Below are 13647 nucleotides of genomic sequence, written 5' to 3' on the forward strand. Positions count from 1 at the left end.
GAACAACTTTCATGAAGAATGTGGCCTCATCCGAGCTATGTAGGTTGCTGAAACAAAGCTTGCAATATGACCTACGAAACTGGGCTGGCAGGGGACTGTAGCAAAAATTGAGTTTGTCTTTAAGCTCTTCATCCATTCATCCAAATTAGGCCCTAACATGCATGGATTGCATCATTTACTATCCAAAGCCCTCATTATTACCTAAAGCTCAATGAACTGAAAGATAAACACAAAAAGGATTAAAAGCACAAGTTTAACTCAAAAACATAACCAAATCATAAGCTAGAAGGGTACAAAATGATATGTAAATATGCACCGATCAGTGACTCACGAACGTCCTCCAACTGGAATTACTCCAAAATTCATCCATTTGATTATGTTTTGCTCCGGAGGAAGTCGAAAGTCCTATATTGGAAATATAATTCAAAGTATCAAAATTCTTCCAAAATATCAACCAAAATATACTAAGAATGAGGTTAAATATATAATATAAAATATGCCCATCAAAATACCCCCAAACTTAGCTTTTTGCTTGTCCTCAAGCAAAACAAGACTGAAACAAAAATAAAAAAAACTTAACAAACTAGACACCTGACTAACAACCAAGCCAAAACTTCCACCTTCAAGCTGCAATCCATAGCAAATTTTAAAAACTAGAACATCTTTTCAATAGATCCAACTAATCCCACCACAGAGTCTAAGCTATTTAGAATCAATTAGAAAAGAATTCACAAACTTCCTTCGGTGTAAAGTGAACCATCATAGTTAAGGAGACTAGACTAAAATTCTTACCTCTCATCCATGTTATTCATACTTCACGTACTTATAGAATCAATCTCTCTTTTCTTTTCTTTTCTTTTTTTCTTTTTTTATTTTTTTATTTTTTTTATTTTTTTAGTAACAGTAGTGGTCGTGCAATGTCGGTTCCCTTAAGCTTTCGATCCAACCCGTGTAGCGAGCGTTAGGCCAATGTCTCCCAAACCACTAGGGCTTTAGGGCACTAGGTGTAGAACACCCCTGAGGACTTATTAACTCGAGCTGAAAAGGCTACGAAACCAACTAACCACTCTGCCCCATGCCAAAACTCTACCATTCAACGCGAGAATCACTGCTGATTAGGCAGGACTGGCCCGGTTACCAGCAAAGCTTTGGGTGAGGCAATTATTACTTGATAACACATACTAACTTTATTTTATATAGAACAAAAATTAAAACACACTTAGACAAAAAGTAAGTATTTCAATCTCACTCTCCACAAACCATGTTGGTGTGATGTGCAAATTTCAAAGTATAATTCATGAATTAGTGTCTAAGCAACAATAAATAGAAAAGACTCTAATGTGGGATTAATCTTCACCATGTCCATTTGTTCTAACGTTTAAAATAATCTATGGATATTAACTTAAAAACGAAAATTCTAGACAAGACTCAAAAATTTAAAAATCTAAAATTTCCCACCCCCAAACTTAAATCACACATTGTCCTCAAGGTGTGGAAAAGAAACAGAAGAAACAAGAACAGAAACAAAAACGACTAAATGTTAGAAGACGGGGAACGAAAATCAAGGACAAAGGAAACAGCCAAAAAAAATTAAACTAGGAGAGAAAAATAAAAAGGGGAAAGAAAAAAAATAAAAATAAAAAATAAACGAAAAGAACATAAAACAGCAAACAGAAAATAAAAGAAAAAGAAAATAAATAAAAAGAAACTAACACACCAGGGATGCGGAGGCTGGACATTTCTGGGATTCGAAGGCTTGACCTGGGAGCTGGGAATGCGCAAAGACACGCTGGCCAACTCGTACAAGTCGACACATGTGTCAAATCCTAGCGACAGCTACAATATAACCCGATGGAACAGCGGAATTCGTCATTTGAAAATCCTAGCTATCACACTGGATCCCCTTCCACTAGCCGCGAGCCCAGAGCCATACGATGCCCTTCTGTCCGTGCCCATCTCCGTTTGCAGAAGCAAAATGAAATTGTTTGTAGAAACCAAAGCTTCTCTGTGTGTCAGATCCCATCTCCTTGGCTTTGAATTATGAATCCCATCTCCTTTGCTCTGTGTCTTAGAAAATCAGGAAAACATTTCCGCTCATAAGCCATGCTCATTTCTCTAGTGCAAACCCAAGAGCCTTCTCTCTCTTTCAGCACACTAACCATGTGGGATCATCTGTGTGAGGCGCCAGATCCAGAAGATCTTCAACAACAACAAAATCACCACCCTCTGCGGCTGCGTCGAGGAGACCAATCGGATCCTCGCCGAGATCCATTCCGACTTCGAACCCAACGACCCGGATGAGCGGACCCAGACCGAGAGCAACCCCAACACCACATACACTCTGTTCCAAGGTGGAAGTCGCGGAAATCTGAGAGGCTAAAGGTAGAACCTTCCTCAAATATTGTAATTTTCGTTTCAGAATTGATGGTTTGAGCAAAGTCTAACTCGTGCATATATGTGTATCTGTGTGAGGACTACCCCCAAACTTGCAAATCGGAGCAGATCTACACCACACGCTGGTCTCTGAAAAAAAAAAAAAATTCGAAGCCAGCCATCCCACAGAGGTATAAACACGATCCCTTGTAGAATTTCTGACTTGCACAATATTGTGTGTTGTAAATGAGTCATAGCTGATCAAAATGATGTTTCTGGCCTGCAAGATTGATTGTTGTAAACTTCATGGCCTGGAAGTTGTGTTGTTGTAAATCTGGTGTATGGATATGTGAATATGCTGCTGGGTGCATGATTCCAGTATAGGAATAGCTGCCTTTGATGTTCAGGTAGACTTGCTACTGGGTGCATGATTCCAGTTGCTGCTGGGTGCATGATTCCAGCGTAGGATTATCTGCGTATATTTGTTTCTGTGCTGCTGATTGTTGTCCTACATTGAACCAAATAGTAAAGAGTTTAGAAAAAGAAAAAAATAAAAATAAAAAGAAAATAAAATAAGTAGAGAGGTTAGAAAAATTGGATTGCCTCCCAATAAGCGCTTTAGTTAATGTCTATAGCTAGACATTGCCGAAGGCTGGTGGTCAGATCACTGGTTCCTTCAGAGTCACCGACTCGGCTGCAATGTCAAATGGCGCCTCTAAGTATTGTTTGAGTCTATAGCCATTTACTTTAAACTCGAAACCGGTCATCCCATTTTTAATATCCACAGCGCCGTGGGGATAGACTTTAGTAACAATGTAGGGACCCTGCCACCTAGATTTTAATTTTCCAGGGAATAACTTCAACCGTGAATTGAAAAAGAGAACCTTCTGACCTGCTTGAAACTGTTTTCGGAGAATTTTGCTGTCATGGAATGCTTTTGTTTTCTCTTTGTATATCTTTGCACTTTCATATGCATCATTCCGGAGTTCTTCCAACTCATGCAACTCTAATTTCCGTTTTTCTCCAGCTGCATCATAGGCATAATTAAGCTCCTTAATTGCTCAATAGGCCTTGTGTTCAAGCTCCATAGGTAGATGGCATGCCTTACCATAAACAAGCCGAAAGGGAGACATCTCAATTGGCGTTTTATACGCTGTTCTATAGGCCCATAAAGCATCGTTCAACTTAACACTCCAGTCTTTGCGGCTGGCATTGACTGTTTTCTCTAAGATGCGCTTAATTTCCCTATTAGAAACTTCAACCTGCCCAGAAGTTTGAGGGTGGTAAGCAGTGGCCACCCGATGACTTATCCCATATTTAGTAAGTAGTGCAGCAAACTGTTTATTTAAAAAGTGCTTTCCCCCATCACTGATAATTGCCATAGGTGTCCCAAAACGTGAAAAAATAGTGCCTTGGAGGAATTTCAGTACCACAGATCCTTGATTTGTTGGTGTTGCAACGGCCTCGACCCACTTAGAAACATATTCAACAGCCACTAATATGTATTGGTTGCCATTGGATGATGGGAATGGTCCCATAAAGTCAATGCCCCAAACATCGAATAATTCAACCACCAAAATACTTTGTTGTGGCATTTCATTCCGCTTAGACTGATTTCCCACATGTTGACATCTATCACAAGCGTGGCACCAAACATGAGCATCTTTAAAAATAGTAGGCCAATACAACCCACTTTGTAATATTTTAGCTGCTGTCCGTTTTCCCCCAAAATGACCACCACAAGCATGCTGATGTGCGAACGTTAAAACACTGTCTTGCTCTTCTGCAGGAATGCACCTACGAATAATCTGGTCTGGGCAATACTTGTATAAGTAAGGCTCATCCCAAAAATAATACTTAACTGTAGCTAAAAACCTCTTCTTTTGCTGGAAGGTCATATCTGGCTGTAAAATACCTTTAGCCAAGTAATTCACGATATCTGCAAACCATGGAGTTTTGCTGGAAAAGGCCATAAGCTGTTCATCAGGAAAACTCTCATTTAAAGGAAGTAAATCCTCTTCTGCTGTGTTGGTATTGATCAGCCTGGATAAGTGATCAGCCACTACATTTTCGCTGCCCTTTTTATCTCGAATTTCTAAATCGAATTCTTGCAGAAGTAAAACCCAACGAATTAACCTTGGCTTGGCATCTTTTTTAGATAACAAGTATTTCAGTGCAGCGTGGTCTGTGTAAATTATAACCTTAGCCCCAACCAAGTAGGAACGAAACTTTTCCAATGCAAAAACAACTGCCAATAATTCCTTTTCAGTGGTTGCATAATTCAACTGTGCATCATTTAATGTCCTACTAGCGTAGTAGATAACTTGGGGAAGTTTATCTTGTCGCTGTCCAAGAACTGCCCCAATTGCATAATCAGAAGCATCACACATCAACTCAAAGGGTAGACTCCAATTAGGTGCAGCAATGATAGGAGCAGTAGTTAAAAGTGTCTTTAATTTGTTAAATGCCTCTAGACAATCTGCATCAAAATTAAATGAGGCGTCCTTAGCAAGTAGGTTGCACAAGGGACGGCTAAGTTTGGAGAAATCCTTGATAAACCGTCGATAGAACCCAGCATGTCCCAAGAATGATCGAATGCTCTTTACAGTATTAGGGGGTGGCAGCTTGGCAATAACATCAATCTTTGCCTTGTCAACTTCAATTCCTTTGTTTGAAACAAGATGCCCCAAAACAATGCCGTGCTTTACCATAAAGTGACACTTCTCCCAATTTAACACTAAGTTTGTTTCTTGACATCTTTCAAGAACTTGAGATAAATTGTATAGACAAAGATCAAAACTATCCCCAAAAACTGAGAAATCATCCATGAATACCTCAACAATCTGTTCAACCAAACTTGAAAATATGCTCATCATGCACCGTTGAAATGTGGCAGGTGCATTACATAACCCAAATGGCATCCTCCGATAAGCATAAGTACCAAATGGACAAGTGAAAGTGGTTTTCTCTTGATCCTCTGGTGCAATTGGAATCTGATTATACCCAGAATACCCATCAAGAAAACAATAAAAAGCACGTCCAGCTAACCTTTCCAACATTTGGTCAATGAAAGGCAATGGAAAATGGTCTTTTCTTGTCCCTGCGTTAAGCTTCCGGTAGTCTACACACATTCTCCAACCCGTAGTCAACCGTGTAGGAATTAACTCATTATTATCATTTTTCACCACTGTAATACCAGTCCGCTTAGGCACAACTTGAGTAGGACTAACCCATTTACTGTCAGAAATTGGATAAATCATGCCTGCATCAAGTAGTTTCATTACTTCGTTTCGCACAACTTCTTTCATGATAGGATTTAACCTCCTTTGAGCATCAACTGTAGGCTTTACGTCATCCTCCATCAATATTCTATGCATGCAAAATGCTGGGCTTATACCCTTAATATCAGCTATAGTCCACCCCAAAACATCTTGGTATTCTCTCAAAACACGCAGTAATTTTTCCTCTTCTGTGCTTGTCAAATCTGAAGCAATAATAACTGGCAGCGTTTCATTTGCCCCAAGATGTGCATATTTTAAATGTGCTGGCAATGGTTTTAACTCCAGTGTTGGGGGCTGTAACGTAGAAGGTTGTAGGGGTGTTTTTGGCTCTCCAAGACTTTCGTAAACATGTCTCCAACGTGGTGGTTGGGCTGGTACACTATTTAATGCTGTTACATACTCAAAAATTTCCACATCCTCTGTGTGTGCTGTATCTGGACCATGTAAAACACTCAATAGTGGATCTGATGTCAATTTGGTCATAATTTCTGCATGAATGAGACCTTCTAACACATCTACCCGCATACATTCTTGTTCTTCTGGGCGTTTTGCAGCTTCAAATAGGCTAAAAATCACAGATTGGTCTTGAACTCTCAATGTTAAAGTGCCCGCTTCCACATCAATCAATGTTCGGGCAGTGGCCATAAATGGTCTTCCCAAAATAATCGGTGTTTGCAAATCTTCATCCATGTCCAAAACTACGAAATCAGCTGGTAAATACAAATTGTCAACCTTGATAATTAAATCTTCAATGATCCCCCTAGGATAAGTAACAGAACGGTCTGCTAGCTGGAGAATAACTGATGTATGCTTTAGATCTCCTTGGCCCAATCTCTGAAAAACAGAATAAGGCATTAAATTAATACTAGCACCTAAATCAATTAATGCACGTTTAAAATTTGAATTTCCAATAGTGCAAGAAATTGTAAAACTCCCTGGATCTTCCTTTTTGGGTGGCAATTTGTGCTGTAGAACTGCGCTGCATTGTTCAGTAAGAACGACTTTTTCAAAATCAACCAGCTTCTTTTTGTGTGTGCACACATCTTTTAAAAATCTGGCATATGATGGAATGTTTTTGATTGCATCGAGTAGTGGTAGGTTAATCTGAACTTTAGATAACGTTTGCATGAAGTCCCTCAATTGCTTATCTTTTGCTTTTGGCTTCAAACGTTCTGGATATGGAATTGGGGCCTCATAAACACGCTCTGAAACTTGTTCTGGGACAGTTTCTGTACTGGACAGTTTCTGTTGTTCTGCAGGATCTGCAGGGTCTGCTGCTGTTTCAGTATTTTCTGCATAAATGTTCACTGCTGGCTGATCCTTTTCAGTGCTATTTTCACGATTGTCATAGCTCTTTCCACATCGTAAGGTCCGAACAACATTACAATCTTCACGTCCTCTTGGATTAGGCACTGATTGACTAGGGAATTTGCCTATTTCTCTCTCTGAAATCTGTGCAGCTAGCTGTCCAAATTGTTGCTCCAAACTTTTAATTGATGCTTCAACATTTTGAAATCTTTGATTGTTGCCTTCTATGAATGATTGAGTTGTTGCTGCCAATTTAGCAAGTTGATTATCCAAAGATGGTCTAGATGGAACATATGGTTTTTGTGCATGCTGGAATGGTTTCTGATTGTTCTGATTGTCACCCCATTTGAAATTAGGGTGATCCCTCCATCCTGGATTGTAATGAGTTGCATATGCATCGTTCCGAGGCCTTTGATAGCTGTTCATCATGTTAACATGTTGCTCAACAAGTTCCGGATAAGATTCTTTATGTGGGCAGCCCATTATGTCATGTGTAGCCATGCTGCAGATAGTGCAAACTGTTGTTGCAGGTGGCTGCTGCTGTGTAGAATTTGCTATCTGTTGTAGAAGAATATCAAACTTTGCATCAATTTTCTTCTCCATTTTTTCCATTTGTGCAGACATGTTGGGAGAACCAACTGATAACTAAAAAATGCCCCTTTTCTGTGAATGTTCTGCTGCCCATTGCTGAGATTCTGTAGCCATCATATCAAAGAGTTCAAAGGCCTCTCTTGCAGATTTATTTGACAGCGATCCTCCAGCTGATGCATTCACATGACTTTTTGATGTAGGATTAAGCCCATCAAAGAAAATATTCATCTGTGTATCTGCATCAATATTAGCATGTGGACACTTCATGTACATCTCTGTATATCTCTCCCATGTTTCATAAAACTCTTCATTAGGCTTCTGTGTGAATGTCAAAATCTCCCTTTTGTAATTTAATGTCTTGGATGCTGGATAATATTTGTTCAGGAATTTTGTGTGTAACTGCTGCCACGTAGTAATGCTATTAGCTGGTAGAGTGAATAACCAAGTTTCTGCCTTATCCTTCAAAGTGAATGGGAAAAGACGTAACTTAATAGCTTCAGCAGAAAAACCCTTAATCAAAATGTTTTTGCAACCCACAATGAATTTTGCAATATGTATATTCGCATCTTCATTAGGTAGCCCACGGAATGTTGGTAAAATCTCAAGCATGTGGTGCCTGATTTCAAACGAATCACCCTCTTCTTGTTCAGGATAGACTATGCAATTAGGAACATCATTTGCACGGGCAGCCAACGACTCTCTGAGTGGTCTGCCTGCTGCAGGTATTGCCAACGCCATTTTAACCTTGCTGTCCACAAAATCAGCAAACAAATTCTGCAAAAATGTGTCTTGTAATGAAGAATCAGATGCTAAAAACTGTTCTCTGCGTTGCTTTCGTAATATCCGTTCAGGCTCTGGGTCGAACGAAACAAACTGTGTAGGTTGTGATCTGGTGCTGACCATGCAGAGATTTCAGCAATCTGGAAAAAAAAAAAAACGAAAAATTTATTTTATTTTATAGTTTTTGACGAAAAATAAAAAATCAGAAAACGTCTAAACAAGAATTAACTAAGAATAAGATAAAAACAAATTAATTGAAACAATCCCCGGCAACGGCGCCAATTTCTTGATAGGATTTTTAGTACCTGCGCAAAGAGGGTTAAAATCACTGAAAATACTTGCAAAAATACAAGGCTATTGTAGTATAGATGCTCATGCAAGGTCGTTGTCCCCAAAGATTGTTTGACTAATTTGTAATTAAACTAACTCTTAATTAATAACTAAAATAGATTTTATCAAAGATGTGAAATTTATGAAGTTGAAAGGATTAACTTGACAATAAAAGAAATCTGAAAGTTGGGAGGTAATAATAGCAGAGAACAAAAAACGTTTTTAAAATTAACAATATAGAGAGAAACTAGGGTTCAGCCGTCGCCGTCACAATCCTATGCAATTCTATCAGTTACTTATGAATTTCCACATATATGCTTTGAAGGTTAGGTTTTCCTAATGCATATTTTCCTTGTGATGTTCAAGCGAAAACGTATATCTAACATGCAATCCGTCTGTGATGTTCAGATCAAATATAAACATGCAAGACTCATTAAGCTTTGTGAAAACCCTTTGAAAAACCATGCAACCCTTAAGAGCGTGATGTTCGCCTTAAGTGAACTTACAATTACTAATCACAAGAAGCCCTCCTCAATTTCAGGGTGATGTTCCAACAGAAATTGCATCAAATTACTTGTCTAAATATCCTAATGGTGATCAGTCATTAAAATAGATAGATAGTTTCAAACACAGTGATTAATAATTCAAAGCAAACATGCATCCATTCATAAGCAAATTAATAAAATTACATATTCATGCTAAGGCTTATGGCCTCGCCCTAGCAAAAGGAATTAGTTACGCATACTCATAACTAAAACCCAAGAAAATATCATTCCCATGAATAAGAATAAAAACACCTGGAAGTAGAAGCTCTTCCAAAAATCCTAGCCAAAGTCGCCTTTCAAAGCTGAAAAGAGAGATCCTAAAAATATCTGAAACAAAACTTATATACCTCCTAAAACTCAGCTCCCCAATCTCCACAAGGAAACTAGGTTAAAATAAAATAAAACTAGGAAATAAAGTCCAAATTGGACTAGGAGAATCTGCCAACAATCTGCCCAGCCACGTTTTAGGCTCAAATCTCCTCCAAATCAGGCCCAAGATAGCTTGTTTTAAAGATAAAAACGTTCTGAACACTTCTCCAGAAGGCCACGAACCTATTTGAGGTCATCTTGGGCTCCAAAACGCAATAAAAGCCCAAACCGTCACTATTCCAGCACCGCGCATTGCTCCTTTATTTTATTGCCAGAGAAAAACCGCGTGGTAGAAAAATCTGAAATTTTGATACGATCAAGCTAAGTGACTCACGAACGTCCTCCAACTGGAATTACTCCAAAATTCATCCATTTGATTATGTTTTGCTACGGAGGAAGTCGAAAGTCCTATATTGGAAATATAATTCAAAGTATCAAAATTCTTCCAAAATATCAACCAAAATATACTAAGAATGAGGTTAAATATATAATATAAAATATGCCCATCACTACCCAAAACACCAACCACTCCAATTAGGAACGTACTGCCTTTGAACTTGAATTGTCCAATTTCTTACACCTATTGATTTCGGATAGAGCCCAAAACTTGGGCAACATCATATTATTGTGGGAGGAGTCATTTGGTTAATTTTGAGTGTAATCCGATCTCTAGAACTACCCAATACACCAACCACCACAATTAGGAACGACCTGCCATTCAACTTGAATTGTCCAATTTCTTATACCTATTGATTTCGGATAGAGCCCAAAACTTTGGCAACATAATAATATGGTGGGAGGAGTCATTTGGTTAATTTTGAGTGCAATCCGATCTCTAGAACTTACCAATACACCAACCACCCCAATTAGGAACGAACTGCCTTTGAACATAAATTGTCCTATTTCTTACACCTATTGATTTCGGATCGAGCCCAAAACTTGGGCAACATCATAATATGGTGGGAGTAGTCATTTGGTTAGTTTTGAGTGAAATCCGATCTCTAGAACTATGGAATACACCAACCACTTCAATTAGGAACGAACTGCCTTCGAACTTGAATTCTCCAATTTCTTACACCTATTGATTTCGGATAGAGCCCAAAACTTGGGCAACATCATAATATGGTGGGAGGAGTCATTTGGTTAATTTTGAGTGCAATCGGATCCCTAGAACTATGGAAAACACCAACCACTCCGATTAGGAATGTACTGCCTTTGAACTTGAATTGTCCAATTTCTTACACCTATTGATTTCGGATCGAGCCCAAAACTTGGGCAACATCATAATATGGTGGGAGGAGTCATTTGGTTAGTTTTGAGAGAAATCCGATCTCTAGAACTATGGAAAACACCAACCACTCCGATTAGGAACGAACTGCCTTTGAACAAAAATTGTCCAATTTCTTACACCTATTGATTTCGGATCGAGCCCAAAACTTGGTCAACATCATAATATGGTGGGAGGAGTCACTTGGTTAAGTTTGAGTGAAATCCGAACTCTAGAACTACCCAAAACACCAGCCACTCCAATTAGGAACGAACTGCCTTTGAACTTGAATTGTCCAATTTCTTACACCTATTGATTTAAGATCGAGCCTAAAACTTGGGCAACATCAGAATATGGTGGGAGGAGTCATTTGGTAAAGTGTGAGTGAAATCCGATCCCTAGAACTACCCAAAACACCAACCACTTCAATTAGGAACGAACTGCCTTTGAACATAAATTGTCCAATTTCTTACACCTATTCATTTCGGATAGAGCCCAAAACTTGGGCAACATCATAATATGGTGGGAGGAGTCATTTGGTTAATTTTGAGTGCAATCGGATCTCTAGAACTACACAATACACCAACCACCCCATGTAGGAATGAACTGCCATTAAACTTGAATTGTCCAATTTCTTACACCTATTGATTTCGGATCGAGCCCAAAACTTGGGCAACATCATAATATGGTGGGAGGAGTCATTTGGTTAGTTTTGAGAGAAATCCGATCTCTAGAACTATGGAAAACACCAACCACTCCGATTAGGAACGAACTGCCTTTGAACAAAAATTGTCCAATTTCTTACACCTATTGATTTCGGATCGAGCCCAAAACTTGGGCAACATCATAATATGGTGGGAGGAGTCATTTGGTTAAGTTTGAGTGAAATACGATCTCTAGAACTACCCAAAACACCAACCACTCGAATTAGGAACGAACTGCCTTTGAACTTGAATTGTCCAATTTCTTACTCCTATTGATTTCGGATCGAGCCCAAAACTTGTGCGACATCAAAATATGGTGGGAGGAGTCAATTGGTTAAGTTTGAGTGAAATCCGATCTCTAGAACTACTCAAAACACAAACCACGCCGATTAGGAACGAACTGCCTTTGAACTTGAATTGTACAATTTCTTACACCTATTGATTTTGGATCGAGCCCAAAACTTGGGCAACATCATAATATGGTGGGAGGTGTCATTTGGTTAAGTTTGGGTGAAATCCGATCTCTAGAACTACCGAAAAAAACAACCACTCCAATTTGGACCGAACTGCCTTTGAACTTGAATTGTCCAATTTGTTACACCTATTGATTTCGGATCGAGCCCAAAACTTGGGTAACATCATAATATGGTGGGAGGAGTCATTTGGTTAGTTTTGAGTAAAATCCGATCTCTAGAACTATGGAATGCACCAACCACTCCAATTTGGACCGAACTGCCTTTGAACTTGAATTGTCCAATTTGTTACACCAATTGATTTCGGATCGAGCCCAAAACTTGGGCAACATCATAATATGGTGGGAGGAGTCATTTGGTTAAGTTTGACTGAAATCCGATCTCCAGAACTACCCAAAACACCAACCACTCCAATTAGGAACGAACTCCCTTTGAACTTGAATTGTACAATTTCTTACACCTATTGATTTCGGATCGAGCCCAAAACTTGGGCAACATCATAATATGGTGGGAGGTGTCATTTGGTTAAGTTTGAGGGAAATCCGATCTCTAGAACTACCCAAAACACCAACCACTCCAATTAGGAACGAACTGCCTTTGAACTTGAATTGTTCAAGTTCTTACACCTATTGATTTCGGATCGAGCCCAAAACTTGGGCAACATCAGAATATTGTGGGAGGAGTCATTTGGTTAGTTTTGAGTGAAATCCGATCTCTAGAACTATGGAATACACCAACCACTCCGAATGGGAATGAACTGCCTCTGAACCTAAATTGTCCAATTTCTTACACGTATTGATTTCGGATCGAGCCCAAAACTTTGGCAACATCATAATATGGTGGGAGGAGTCATTTGGTTAAGTTTGAGTGAAATCCGATCTCTAGAACTATCCAAAACACCAACCACTCCAATTTGGAACGTACTGCCTTTGAACTTTAATTGTCCAATTTCTTACACCTATTGATTTCGGATCGACCCCAAAACTTGGGCAACATCATAATATGGTGGGAGGAGTCGTTTGGTTAAGTTTGACTGAAATCCAATCTCTAGAACTACGCAAAACAACAACCACTCCAATTAGGAATGAACTGCCTTTCAACATGAATTGTCCAATTTCTTACACCTATTGATTTCGGATCGTGCCCAAAACTTGGGCAACATCATAATATGGTTGGAGGAGTCATTTGGTTAAGTTTGTGTGAAATCCAATCTCCAGAACTACCCAAAACACCAACCACTCCAATTAGGAACGTACTGCCTTTGAACTTGAATTGTCCAATTTCTTACACCTATTGATTTCGGATCGAGCCCAAAGCTTGTGCAACATCATAATCTGGTGGGGGGAGTCATTTGGTTTGTTTTGAGTGAAATCCGATATCTAGAACTATGGAATACACCAACCACTCCGATTTGGAACGAACTGCCTTCGAATATAAATTGTCCAATTTCTTAGACCTATTGATTTCGGATCGAGCCCAAAACTTGGGCAACATCACAATATGGTGGGAGGAGTCATTTGGTTAGTTTGAGTGAAATCCGATCACTAGAACTACCCAAAACACCAACCACTCCAATTAGGAACGAAATGCCTTTGAACTTGAATTGTCCAATTTCTTACACCTATT

The 13647-nt window shown here is 39.1% G+C and overlaps 1 non-coding gene and 1 pseudogene across 1 annotated transcript; one reads left to right on the plus strand and one right to left on the minus strand.

Annotated features, from left to right (window-relative positions):
• Positions 1 to 3032: 3032 nt before the first annotated feature.
• LOC110746220 (uncharacterized) lies at positions 3033 to 8347 on the minus strand (annotated as a pseudogene).
• LOC148295691 (small nucleolar RNA R71) lies at positions 7798 to 7904 on the plus strand. Its single transcript, XR_015834911.1, has one exon. It is a non-coding gene; the product is annotated as a small nucleolar RNA R71 (small nucleolar RNA).
• Positions 8348 to 13647: the final 5300 nt, after the last annotated feature.

The sequence above is a fragment of the Prunus avium genome, chromosome 3, assembly GCF_965620075.1.
Source record: "Prunus avium chromosome 3, drPruAviu1.hap1.1, whole genome shotgun sequence".
NCBI lineage: Eukaryota > Viridiplantae > Streptophyta > Magnoliopsida > Rosales > Rosaceae > Prunus > Prunus avium.